Genomic DNA, 14656 nt, shown 5'->3' on the forward strand with positions numbered 1-14656 from the left:
GATGGTTTAATCAACAGGCTGTTTGTGCCTGTGTTGGATCGCACAGAGACACAGACAGACCCAATGACCTCTGACATAAAGGAGGAATGACGTCAAGAAAGACAAGGAGCAGAACTGAGAAGACATGCATTGTCCCTCCAACCCTGGATTTTGCTTCCTCATTGTTATGTGTTAAACCTATCAAGAGTCATACATATACCACATTATACACACACACACATATATATATATATATATGTGTATGTGTGTGTGTGTGTGTGTGTGTGTATATATATATGTGTATGTGTGTGTGTGTGTATATATATGTATGTGTGTGTGTATTGTAGGGAAACATGCCTACGATCTCATGTGGACCTGTGACCTGCTGAGGCCCTGTTTTTTTCATTATTAACACTTTCCATCTGTGTGAGGACGTTATCAGGATGGAGACGCCGGGATGTCTCCCCGTGTCATCTCTTAGGAGGGAGAACAACACTCTCTCTCATAAAACCACCAGAGGGAATCAGTTTGAATTAATTTACGATGGTAACCCCCTGTACGAACTCTTTTTGACCTAACAAACAGGGACATTCCTTTCACACAGGTCAAACGAAGGAAACATATGAAGCTACTTCTCCTTTAAAACCTCAACCAAAGGAACCGGGATTGTTTGTGATAAAATTGTTTGTGATATAATGTCTTTCTAATTGTAATTAGGTAACACGTCTGATGGACCGATCGTGCTATCTGTCCCTCAAACGTGTTCTTCTTCTCCCTACTTTCCAATACACACACTAGAGAAAAGGACGGTGGAAAACCCCCCTTTCTCTACCTCCTCTCTTTGAAGAGATTAACGACACATCTGGCTCAGTCTTATCTTTGGTACATTCCAAACAAATGGTCAGAGTTTCCTCTAGACTTCAGAAGCATTTCTAATTAACCATTAAATCAGAGTCTCACCTGTTTAATTCTTACAATTTGAAATCCAGTAAAATAAGCTCATCAAACTGAACCAATTCCTAAGTTTCTGTGATGAACATGGACTGAGATCCTGCTTAATGCTCACTGGTGTCTGGTGTTTGGTGGAGTCACAGTGCCATCTAGTGGTAAGTTATGGTTAACTGGATTAGACTGTCGGAGATCTTTTTAGTTTTCTAACGTGTTTATAAACTACAATTTAAAAGTCTGTAAAATGTTTTTCTTCACAAGCCTTAAGCTAACACTAGAAGGAACATGTATAAGCGACCAGTTTCATCAGTCCTACGTTGTTTTCAAGTGTATTCTTATGTTCTGGTCCAGTGTCGATTTCATTTAAGTGTTCAATGATTTTAATCAGATCATAATGTCTTATTGTTTCACAAAAGTCCATCTACTTTTGCCATGGTAAAGTTCTGAGAAAGGCTAAGCGCGATTTCGAAGCGTTAACTTGATAGTTGGAATTAATCAAGTTTAAAGGTGTGGAATTAAAACATCCACACTAGGAGTGTGGTTAGTACGCCCCTTGGCTCCGCCTGCAAGCCAGGATTATTAAAGCCAAGGGACAGAACTCCCTCGCTCTCTCCTCTTCGTTCTCTTTTCTCTTCTTTGCTAAATTTTTCAACACTTTACTTTGCTTCTTTTTGTAACAAGCTCCTAGGTATAAAAATCTCCGTACAATCGACCACGTGCGATAATCTTTAAGAGCTTTTAATTTTGTTAGACGTTAATAGAAGTAAGTTCCGTCCTTGCTATTTTTGTTAAGTATCACTATTTTATTCAGTGGAACAGAATTCAGTTTAATTATTCTTGTATTGAGAAACAACTGAGGAAACGCCAGGCCAGCGTCATCCTTTCGTTATCCTCGTCAGGAAAGTTAAATATCAGTTGAATTAGAGTTAAAAGTCGCCACTCAGAGTGTGAAGATAAACAACAGTCTTTTTTAAGACTAAAACGCCAAGCAAAACGCGCAGTGTCACTGCCTGTTTCAAGGACTTTGTGCCAAGCTGAAGTTAAGCTGCCCTCTACGCTCACGAGCGGTACCATCCCGCTGGGCAGCGAACCGGACCATCCTCTGCTGAGCGCTGGACCAGCTGATCTCTCTCCGACACCTGGACGAGAGAGAGCCGCCTGCTGTGAGGTCGAACCGGACCATCCTCTGCTGAGCGCTGGATCAGCTGATCTCTCTCCGACACCTGGACGAGAGAGAGCCGCCTGCTGTGAAGTCGGATCGACCGCATCTTCCCTCATTCTTCGGGACCCGCAGCTACCGCGAGCCAGCAATCCCTCAGACGAAATCCGGCAGAAAGATCGAAGCGAAAGGCTTCTCCACTCTTCAGACAAAGTAGGCTAAGCATCTTGCACACGTTTCACTAAACGTTCATGAGTTGGTGTTCTTTTAATTCCTAATTCATAATAATCTTTTCACAAGACAAGTCCGGTTAGGGTCTCGTTAGTATCAAAATTACTCTCGTAACATTTGAATGCTGCCCAGACTCACGACTTTACCATCGCTCATCCACCTTAAATAATCCTGTCACTTTAACCATATAGTCTTCACATTTCTGTTTGTTTTATTGTTGTCTGAATCATCATTTCATTTATTCACCTTGATTTATTTAGTAAATAAACATATTTAACCGTACGTCGTTGTCTGTGCTTACTTGCTTTGATGTGGAGAATCGAGGAAACTGTATAAAGAAGTCACTAATTCAGCTATGAGACTAACTAAATTGATTTAAATTGATACAAGTTAACCTTGTTTAGTCGGATTTGATTAATTACCTCCGGATTATTCAAATAGACAAAACATCGGAGGTGGTGCCCCATTAACGAGTGTTTTATTAATCTTCAGTGATTAATACATTGCCTTTAATACAGTGTATCTCCTACATTAAATATGGTGCCGTCCGCGTGAGGCTACTTATAACCACGGTTCTCTGCATTAAATTAAGTGTACAGACAAACATCGGTTTTGTAGATCAAATCCCAAGCTGTTTAACGTTGTTTAGCTGTCCACTGAATGATTAATGCGATACTTAACATTATATTCTTGACTGCATAATACCTTGAATTGTGTGTGAGCATAAAACTCCGCGGAGCTGTGTGCTGCTTAATATGAGATTAATGTGTACGGATGCTGCGTGAGCACCAGATCCGTGAGTGATAAATTTCAACATCGCTGCATGTTGGAATGAATGGAGACAGATTCTGCGCTGTAATACCAGATCTGTGAGTTAAAAGTTGTCAGCGCCGCCGTGCGTTAATGTTTCAAGAACAAATCCTGTGTTGAATCAGGGCTGTGAGTTATTTACATGCATAAGTGTCGCGTACACTTCTAAAGTTAACCGGTTTGATGAATACTTCGCTGCTGCGCTGCGCCAGAGCATAGTTTCATCCTGAGAAAGTTCGTATTTGCTGCGATGTTCCAGAAATATTTGTAACTTGATCAGACCCTCGTGTTTTCTGATTTAGATTAGCTACCTGAACAGGAAACAACTGTGTAAACAGTGAGAGGTTGTTTTGGTACTACTCCTGTAGTATCAAGATTGGTTGCTGTGGCAACAATCCGATCAGAGACAGTATATTTGGCTGTGTAAAAGAGGGAAGATAACCTCTATCAGCTAAAATTGTAGCTAACATTGAATGCAATGCTGGTTGCTGGTTGAGTGTTTCCTGATGTGCTGAAAACTGTCTGTAATAAGAAATCAATGCGCCCAGTCTCTGCTGTTGTGTGAAAAGTGAACTGAACTGCTGCAAATTCACAGTTGAAGAGAAGTGAGCTCTTCAGAGCCCAAACCCCACTGAGCTTAATTCTGTTAAGACAAGGGGGGTATATCAGTGGGCGGAGTTAAAAGTCCCCCCTCTGATCCCTCTTCCTCTAGCCTGTTAAAAGTCTAAATTTGTAACAGCGCCCTCTAGTGCTTGACTCTATTAAAACCTCTGAATTTGTAACAGCGCCCTCTAGTGCTCGACTCTATTAAAACCTCTAAATTTGTAATAGCGCCCTCTAGTGCTCGACTCTACTAAAGACTTTTATTTTTATGATAGCTTCCTCCAATGATCATTCAGGTAAAGATTAAGTTTGTAACAATACACCTGTTTGCTGATTCTGTTAACAACAAATACGTCTAAATAGCACACTCTGCTGGCTAACTTGGTTTACTGAATTTGGTCCCTCAGCTTTAATGGACTATCACTACATATAGGTACTTGCTAAATGGTACGATTGTAAACTTGTGATACTACAATAACTACTATAGTGGATTAAAGTGTCTCATCATTCAGGTTAAATCAAATTAATTAATTTGTAAACTGCATTTAATAACTTTAACCAGATTTGAAATTAATCCAAATTCAATTGAATTTTTTTTTAAGGTTACTTTCGAATTCAATTTTGATATGCTACAACGCATGCTAGTCAAGGAAGTAAGCCATTAACTACACTCCGAGTAGCCTTACAGTGAGGTCAAATACTTTAACCTTTGTTGTTAACACATCAGCTTTCAGATTCTTTAAAATCCAAACGCTTGCTTGTTTTGAATTTCACAGGTTTAAGTCAATCAGAGCGAAACCTACCTCTAATTGAAGACAATTAGAATTTAAAGCCCAAATGAAATAAAATAAACAAAGCAAATAAATTTAAGATTTAAATTTTTCAAAACAAACTAAAACAATGGCAGAGTCCGAAAATTTGGACGACATAAATCTAGGGAATCCCTTAGACGATCTAGATCTAGCAATATCTGATCTCACCAGAGAGTCGCTACCAAAATATGCAGATGAAATCCAGAAGACCGACCCTAGTGAGTTACATGACGTGATGTCCGCATTAGTAGCCCAGTCCATGACCGAAGAAATGAAAGGAAAAGCCAAGGAGAAAATGCTAGGGATGATAGTTATCGTGATGTCTGCCCAACAAAAGCGTAGTAACCGATTGCTAAATAACGCTTTAACTGAAATGAAGGCCAGAAAAAACGAAAACAAAACTCTTAAAAAGCAACTGGGGGAAACAAAGGAGTCTTTAACTGAGTCAGAGGAAGCCCTAACTAGTGCAACAGACTACAGCAGACGACTGGAGTCTGAAGTTAAAACACAAGAGGATGAACAAACTAAACTGCAGGAAGACAACTCAGGGCTAACACAGGTCCTAAAAAGCCAAGAGCTAGACCTAGATAAAATGGCTCGAAACATAACCCGTTTCGATCCCAAGCCTGGTGGCACTCACGACACCAGTGCTTACTTGAAAGACATAGAGTTTTATCTGAGGAGATTCCCAGATGCCTCTGTCGATGACAAAATCTATCTAATTAGAGTAACCTCTAATCAGAGAGTCAGCAAATTCATCGAGCGACAACCTCGCCGAATCAAAGAGAGCTATGAGGCCCTCAGTAAGGCATTAACGGATGAGTTTAAAGGCTACACACCAAAAACAGGCCTAACTGCTGCGTTAGCTGTCAAACAGGGGAGGCAAGAATCCCCTCAGGAGTACTACGAGAGGCTCCATGAAGCCTACTTCGGGCCCAGGAACGACACAGAGATGGAGGAAGAGTTATATTTCAAGTCGCTGTTTGTACAAAACCTCCATCCCACGACTAGTCACCACCTTGGTGTCATGGCATGTCCAGAAACCCTCACTAGCCAGCAACTACGCGAACTAGCCACAAAAGGTTTTTCTAAACAAAGACAAACCGTAGGCAAGTCCACAGAGACAAATATCTTGAGCGTTTCTACTGAAACACCGCCGCTGGAGTTGGAAGGAGCTTCAAGTGCCAAACCGCTCCAGCCGGCCAAATCCTCCTCCAAACGTGACCCTCCTCCAAAGGATCAGAAGAAGATCCCACCTATGGATTAGCGTACCAGAGAACGCTATTCTGCACATAGACGATCTCGCTCTCTACCATTTAGACCCAAATCAATATGAGAGTGAAATCGAGGTGTCTGACTTTTTCAGCAAACACACCCTTGAATTAGATCCAAACACGATCACCCAGCTACAGTACGAGGGTACCCAGACCATCGACATAAACCCCGTCGATGATGTACTCAAAGAAATAGCCTCAAAAGGCAACGCCCCATTCAACCCATCACCTACGCCTGGTCAACCCCTGACACGGTCCTAGCCTGCACTGTAGCATTAGGATACCTGATAACTTTCGGCATAGCCTTCTTCTACCTGAAGCGCACTCAGGCCTTACAGTGTAAGCTCGACAAATGCACGGGTGGATTAGCTCGGATGGTTAGGCGTGGAAGGTCACCAAACTACCCTGGTACCGGACTCAAAGTACCAGATGAACTCAATGAGAGCATTGACGAAGTGGTAGTAGTGACACCGAATCTGTTACAGTTAGTTGATGACAGTTACTAACTCTAGTATAGGTCCCGACAATCCTACACGATTAGCACCTCCTACTAACCCTTAAGAATTAGGATTGTCAGTATTATTATCGTTCCTTTTCTTTTCTTTTATATATATATATATCATAACTTTTTATATTAGACCTCAGCATATGCTAATAACAAGACACCAACTCTGATCGTGAAGTGTAACACTTGTGTTCCTCAGCGATGGACGGCATGACTTCATCGATCAAGATTCCCGCTACTACGGTCATTTGATCGAAGTGGGGGATATGTAGGGAAACATGCCTACGATCTCATGTGGACCTGTGACCTGCTGAGGCCCTGTTTTTTTCATTATTAACACTTTCCATCTGTGTGAGGACGTTATCAGGATGGAGACGCCGGGATGTCTCCCCGTGTCATCTCTTAGGAGGGAGAACAACACTCTCTCTCATAAAACCACCAGAGGGAATCAGTTTGAATTAATTTACGATGGTAACCCCCTGTACGAACTCTTTTTGACCTAACAAACAGGGACATTCCTTTCACACAGGTCAAACGAAGGAAACATATGAAGCTACTTCTCCTTTAAAACCTCAACCAAAGGAACCGGGATTGTTTGTGATAAAATTGTTTGTGATATAATGTCTTTCTAATTGTAATTAGGTAACACGTCTGATGGACCGATCGTGCTATCTGTCCCTCAAACGTGTTCTTCTTCTCCCTACTTTCCAATACACACACTAGAGAAAAGGACGGTGGAAAACCCCCCTTTCTCTACCTCCTCTCTTTGAAGAGATTAACGACACATCTGGCTCAGTCTTATCTTTGGTACATTCCAAACAAATGGTCAGAGTTTCCTCTAGACTTCAGAAGCATTTCTAATTAACCATTAAATCAGAGTCTCACCTGTTTAATTCTTACAATTTGAAATCCAGTAAAATAAGCTCATCAAACTGAACCAATTCCTAAGTTTCTGTGATGAACATGGACTGAGATCCTGCTTAATGCTCACTGGTGTCTGGTGTTTGGTGGAGTCACAGTGCCATCTAGTGGTAAGTTATGGTTAACTGGATTAGACTGTCGGAGATCTTTTTAGTTTTCTAACGTGTTTATAAACTACAATTTAAAAGTCTGTAAAATGTTTTTCTTCACAAGCCTTAAGCTAACACTAGAAGGAACATGTATAAGCGACCAGTTTCATCAGTCCTACGTTGTTTTCAAGTGTATTCTTATGTTCTGGTCCAGTGTCGATTTCATTTAAGTGTTCAATGATTTTAATCAGATCATAATGTCTTATTGTTTCACAAAAGTCCATCTACTTTTGCCATGGTAAAGTTCTGAGAAAGGCTAAGCGCGATTTCGAAGCGTTAACTTGATAGTTGGAATTAATCAAGTTTAAAGGTGTGGAATTAAAACATCCACACTAGGAGTGTGGTTAGTACGCCCCTTGGCTCCGCCTGCAAGCCAGGATTATTAAAGCCAAGGGACAGAACTCCCTCGCTCTCTCCTCTTCGTTCTCTTTTCTCTTCTTTGCTAAATTTTTCAACACTTTACTTTGCTTCTTTTTGTAACAAGCTCCTAGGTATAAAAATCTCCGTACAATCGACCACGTGCGATAATCTTTAAGAGCTTTTAATTTTGTTAGACGTTAATAGAAGTAAGTTCCGTCCTTGCTATTTTTGTTAAGTATCACTATTTTATTCAGTGGAACAGAATTCAGTTTAATTATTCTTGTATTGAGAAACAACTGAGGAAACGCCAGGCCAGCGTCATCCTTTCGTTATCCTCGTCAGGAAAGTTAAATATCAGTTGAATTAGAGTTAAAAGTCGCCACTCAGAGTGTGAAGATAAACAACAGTCTTTTTTAAGACTAAAACGCCAAGCAAAACGCGCAGTGTCACTGCCTGTTTCAAGGACTTTGTGCCAAGCTGAAGTTAAGCTGCCCTCTACGCTCACGAGCGGTACCATCCCGCTGGGCAGCGAACCGGACCATCCTCTGCTGAGCGCTGGACCAGCTGATCTCTCTCCGACACCTGGACGAGAGAGAGCCGCCTGCTGTGAGGTCGAACCGGACCATCCTCTGCTGAGCGCTGGATCAGCTGATCTCTCTCCGACACCTGGACGAGAGAGAGCCGCCTGCTGTGAAGTCGGATCGACCGCATCTTCCCTCATTCTTCGGGACCCGCAGCTACCGCGAGCCAGCAATCCCTCAGACGAAATCCGGCAGAAAGATCGAAGCGAAAGGCTTCTCCACTCTTCAGACAAAGTAGGCTAAGCATCTTGCACACGTTTCACTAAACGTTCATGAGTTGGTGTTCTTTTAATTCCTAATTCATAATAATCTTTTCACAAGACAAGTCCGGTTAGGGTCTCGTTAGTATCAAAATTACTCTCGTAACATTTGAATGCTGCCCAGACTCACGACTTTACCATCGCTCATCCACCTTAAATAATCCTGTCACTTTAACCATATAGTCTTCACATTTCTGTTTGTTTTATTGTTGTCTGAATCATCATTTCATTTATTCACCTTGATTTATTTAGTAAATAAACATATTTAACCGTACGTCGTTGTCTGTGCTTACTTGCTTTGATGTGGAGAATCGAGGAAACTGTATAAAGAAGTCACTAATTCAGCTATGAGACTAACTAAATTGATTTAAATTGATACAAGTTAACCTTGTTTAGTCGGATTTGATTAATTACCTCCGGATTATTCAAATAGACAAAACATCGGAGGTGGTGCCCCATTAACGAGTGTTTTATTAATCTTCAGTGATTAATACATTGCCTTTAATACAGTGTATCTCCTACATTAAATATGGTGCCGTCCGCGTGAGGCTACTTATAACCACGGTTCTCTGCATTAAATTAAGTGTACAGACAAACATCGGTTTTGTAGATCAAATCCCAAGCTGTTTAACGTTGTTTAGCTGTCCACTGAATGATTAATGCGATACTTAACATTATATTCTTGACTGCATAATACCTTGAATTGTGTGTGAGCATAAAACTCCGCGGAGCTGTGTGCTGCTTAATATGAGATTAATGTGTACGGATGCTGCGTGAGCACCAGATCCGTGAGTGATAAATTTCAACATCGCTGCATGTTGGAATGAATGGAGACAGATTCTGCGCTGTAATACCAGATCTGTGAGTTAAAAGTTGTCAGCGCCGCCGTGCGTTAATGTTTCAAGAACAAATCCTGTGTTGAATCAGGGCTGTGAGTTATTTACATGCATAAGTGTCGCGTACACTTCTAAAGTTAACCGGTTTGATGAATACTTCGCTGCTGCGCTGCGCCAGAGCATAGTTTCATCCTGAGAAAGTTCGTATTTGCTGCGATGTTCCAGAAATATTTGTAACTTGATCAGACCCTCGTGTTTTCTGATTTAGATTAGCTACCTGAACAGGAAACAACTGTGTAAACAGTGAGAGGTTGTTTTGGTACTACTCCTGTAGTATCAAGATTGGTTGCTGTGGCAACAATCCGATCAGAGACAGTATATTTGGCTGTGTAAAAGAGGGAAGATAACCTCTATCAGCTAAAATTGTAGCTAACATTGAATGCAATGCTGGTTGCTGGTTGAGTGTTTCCTGATGTGCTGAAAACTGTCTGTAATAAGAAATCAATGCGCCCAGTCTCTGCTGTTGTGTGAAAAGTGAACTGAACTGCTGCAAATTCACAGTTGAAGAGAAGTGAGCTCTTCAGAGCCCAAACCCCACTGAGCTTAATTCTGTTAAGACAAGGGGGGTATATCAGTGGGCGGAGTTAAAAGTCCCCCCTCTGATCCCTCTTCCTCTAGCCTGTTAAAAGTCTAAATTTGTAACAGCGCCCTCTAGTGCTTGACTCTATTAAAACCTCTGAATTTGTAACAGCGCCCTCTAGTGCTCGACTCTATTAAAACCTCTAAATTTGTAATAGCGCCCTCTAGTGCTCGACTCTACTAAAGACTTTTATTTTTATGATAGCTTCCTCCAATGATCATTCAGGTAAAGATTAAGTTTGTAACAATACACCTGTTTGCTGATTCTGTTAACAACAAATACGTCTAAATAGCACACTCTGCTGGCTAACTTGGTTTACTGAATTTGGTCCCTCAGCTTTAATGGACTATCACTACATATAGGTACTTGCTAAATGGTACGATTGTAAACTTGTGATACTACAATAACTACTATAGTGGATTAAAGTGTCTCATCATTCAGGTTAAATCAAATTAATTAATTTGTAAACTGCATTTAATAACTTTAACCAGATTTGAAATTAATCCAAATTCAATTGAATTTTTTTTTAAGGTTACTTTCGAATTCAATTTTGATATGCTACAACGCATGCTAGTCAAGGAAGTAAGCCATTAACTACACTCCGAGTAGCCTTACAGTGAGGTCAAATACTTTAACCTTTGTTGTTAACACATCAGCTTTCAGATTCTTTAAAATCCAAACGCTTGCTTGTTTTGAATTTCACAGGTTTAAGTCAATCAGAGCGAAACCTACCTCTAATTGAAGACAATTAGAATTTAAAGCCCAAATGAAATAAAATAAACAAAGCAAATAAATTTAAGATTTAAATTTTTCAAAACAAACTAAAACAATGGCAGAGTCCGAAAATTTGGACGACATAAATCTAGGGAATCCCTTAGACGATCTAGATCTAGCAATATCTGATCTCACCAGAGAGTCGCTACCAAAATATGCAGATGAAATCCAGAAGACCGACCCTAGTGAGTTACATGACGTGATGTCCGCATTAGTAGCCCAGTCCATGACCGAAGAAATGAAAGGAAAAGCCAAGGAGAAAATGCTAGGGATGATAGTTATCGTGATGTCTGCCCAACAAAAGCGTAGTAACCGATTGCTAAATAACGCTTTAACTGAAATGAAGGCCAGAAAAAACGAAAACAAAACTCTTAAAAAGCAACTGGGGGAAACAAAGGAGTCTTTAACTGAGTCAGAGGAAGCCCTAACTAGTGCAACAGACTACAGCAGACGACTGGAGTCTGAAGTTAAAACACAAGAGGATGAACAAACTAAACTGCAGGAAGACAACTCAGGGCTAACACAGGTCCTAAAAAGCCAAGAGCTAGACCTAGATAAAATGGCTCGAAACATAACCCGTTTCGATCCCAAGCCTGGTGGCACTCACGACACCAGTGCTTACTTGAAAGACATAGAGTTTTATCTGAGGAGATTCCCAGATGCCTCTGTCGATGACAAAATCTATCTAATTAGAGTAACCTCTAATCAGAGAGTCAGCAAATTCATCGAGCGACAACCTCGCCGAATCAAAGAGAGCTATGAGGCCCTCAGTAAGGCATTAACGGATGAGTTTAAAGGCTACACACCAAAAACAGGCCTAACTGCTGCGTTAGCTGTCAAACAGGGGAGGCAAGAATCCCCTCAGGAGTACTACGAGAGGCTCCATGAAGCCTACTTCGGGCCCAGGAACGACACAGAGATGGAGGAAGAGTTATATTTCAAGTCGCTGTTTGTACAAAACCTCCATCCCACGACTAGTCACCACCTTGGTGTCATGGCATGTCCAGAAACCCTCACTAGCCAGCAACTACGCGAACTAGCCACAAAAGGTTTTTCTAAACAAAGACAAACCGTAGGCAAGTCCACAGAGACAAATATCTTGAGCGTTTCTACTGAAACACCGCCGCTGGAGTTGGAAGGAGCTTCAAGTGCCAAACCGCTCCAGCCGGCCAAATCCTCCTCCAAACGTGACCCTCCTCCAAAGGATCAGAAGAAGATCCCACCTATGGATTAGCGTACCAGAGAACGCTATTCTGCACATAGACGATCTCGCTCTCTACCATTTAGACCCAAATCAATATGAGAGTGAAATCGAGGTGTCTGACTTTTTCAGCAAACACACCCTTGAATTAGATCCAAACACGATCACCCAGCTACAGTACGAGGGTACCCAGACCATCGACATAAACCCCGTCGATGATGTACTCAAAGAAATAGCCTCAAAAGGCAACGCCCCATTCAACCCATCACCTACGCCTGGTCAACCCCTGACACGGTCCTAGCCTGCACTGTAGCATTAGGATACCTGATAACTTTCGGCATAGCCTTCTTCTACCTGAAGCGCACTCAGGCCTTACAGTGTAAGCTCGACAAATGCACGGGTGGATTAGCTCGGATGGTTAGGCGTGGAAGGTCACCAAACTACCCTGGTACCGGACTCAAAGTACCAGATGAACTCAATGAGAGCATTGACGAAGTGGTAGTAGTGACACCGAATCTGTTACAGTTAGTTGATGACAGTTACTAACTCTAGTATAGGTCCCGACAATCCTACACGATTAGCACCTCCTACTAACCCTTAAGAATTAGGATTGTCAGTATTATTATCGTTCCTTTTCTTTTCTTTTATATATATATATATCATAACTTTTTATATTAGACCTCAGCATATGCTAATAACAAGACACCAACTCTGATCGTGAAGTGTAACACTTGTGTTCCTCAGCGATGGACGGCATGACTTCATCGATCAAGATTCCCGCTACTACGGTCATTTGATCGAAGTGGGGGATATGTAGGGAAACATGCCTACGATCTCATGTGGACCTGTGACCTGCTGAGGCCCTGTTTTTTTCATTATTAACACTTTCCATCTGTGTGAGGACGTTATCAGGATGGAGACGCCGGGATGTCTCCCCGTGTCATCTCTTAGGAGGGAGAACAACACTCTCTCTCATAAAACCACCAGAGGGAATCAGTTTGAATTAATTTACGATGGTAACCCCCTGTACGAACTCTTTTTGACCTAACAAACAGGGACATTCCTTTCACACAGGTCAAACGAAGGAAACATATGAAGCTACTTCTCCTTTAAAACCTCAACCAAAGGAACCGGGATTGTTTGTGATAAAATTGTTTGTGATATAATGTCTTTCTAATTGTAATTAGGTAACACGTCTGATGGACCGATCGTGCTATCTGTCCCTCAAACGTGTTCTTCTTCTCCCTACTTTCCAATACACACACTAGAGAAAAGGACGGTGGAAAACCCCCCTTTCTCTACCTCCTCTCTTTGAAGAGATTAACGACACATCTGGCTCAGTCTTATCTTTGGTACATTCCAAACAAATGGTCAGAGTTTCCTCTAGACTTCAGAAGCATTTCTAATTAACCATTAAATCAGAGTCTCACCTGTTTAATTCTTACAATTTGAAATCCAGTAAAATAAGCTCATCAAACTGAACCAATTCCTAAGTTTCTGTGATGAACATGGACTGAGATCCTGCTTAATGCTCACTGGTGTCTGGTGTTTGGTGGAGTCACAGTGCCATCTAGTGGTAAGTTATGGTTAACTGGATTAGACTGTCGGAGATCTTTTTAGTTTTCTAACGTGTTTATAAACTACAATTTAAAAGTCTGTAAAATGTTTTTCTTCACAAGCCTTAAGCTAACACTAGAAGGAACATGTATAAGCGACCAGTTTCATCAGTCCTACGTTGTTTTCAAGTGTATTCTTATGTTCTGGTCCAGTGTCGATTTCATTTAAGTGTTCAATGATTTTAATCAGATCATAATGTCTTATTGTTTCACAAAAGTCCATCTACTTTTGCCATGGTAAAGTTCTGAGAAAGGCTAAGCGCGATTTCGAAGCGTTAACTTGATAGTTGGAATTAATCAAGTTTAAAGGTGTGGAATTAAAACATCCACACTAGGAGTGTGGTTAGTACGCCCCTTGGCTCCGCCTGCAAGCCAGGATTATTAAAGCCAAGGGACAGAACTCCCTCGCTCTCTCCTCTTCGTTCTCTTTTCTCTTCTTTGCTAAATTTTTCAACACTTTACTTTGCTTCTTTTTGTAACAAGCTCCTAGGTATAAAAATCTCCGTACAATCGACCACGTGCGATAATCTTTAAGAGCTTTTAATTTTGTTAGACGTTAATAGAAGTAAGTTCCGTCCTTGCTATTTTTGTTAAGTATCACTATTTTATTCAGTGGAACAGAATTCAGTTTAATTATTCTTGTATTGAGAAACAACTGAGGAAACGCCAGGCCAGCGTCATCCTTTCGTTATCCTCGTCAGGAAAGTTAAATATCAGTTGAATTAGAGTTAAAAGTCGCCACTCAGAGTGTGAAGATAAACAACAGTCTTTTTTAAGACTAAAACGCCAAGCAAAACGCGCAGTGTCACTGCCTGTTTCAAGGACTTTGTGCCAAGCTGAAGTTAAGCTGCCCTCTACGCTCACGAGCGGTACCATCCCGCTGGGCAGCGAACCGGACCATCCTCTGCTGAGCGCTGGACCAGCTGATCTCTCTCCGACACCTGGACGAGAGAGAGCCGCCTGCTGTGAGGTCGAACCGGACCATCCTCTGCTGAGC

Source organism: Pagrus pagrus, assembly GCF_965226575.1.
Source record: "Pagrus pagrus genome assembly, chromosome: 8".
Taxonomy (NCBI): Eukaryota; Metazoa; Chordata; class Actinopteri; order Spariformes; family Sparidae; genus Pagrus; species Pagrus pagrus.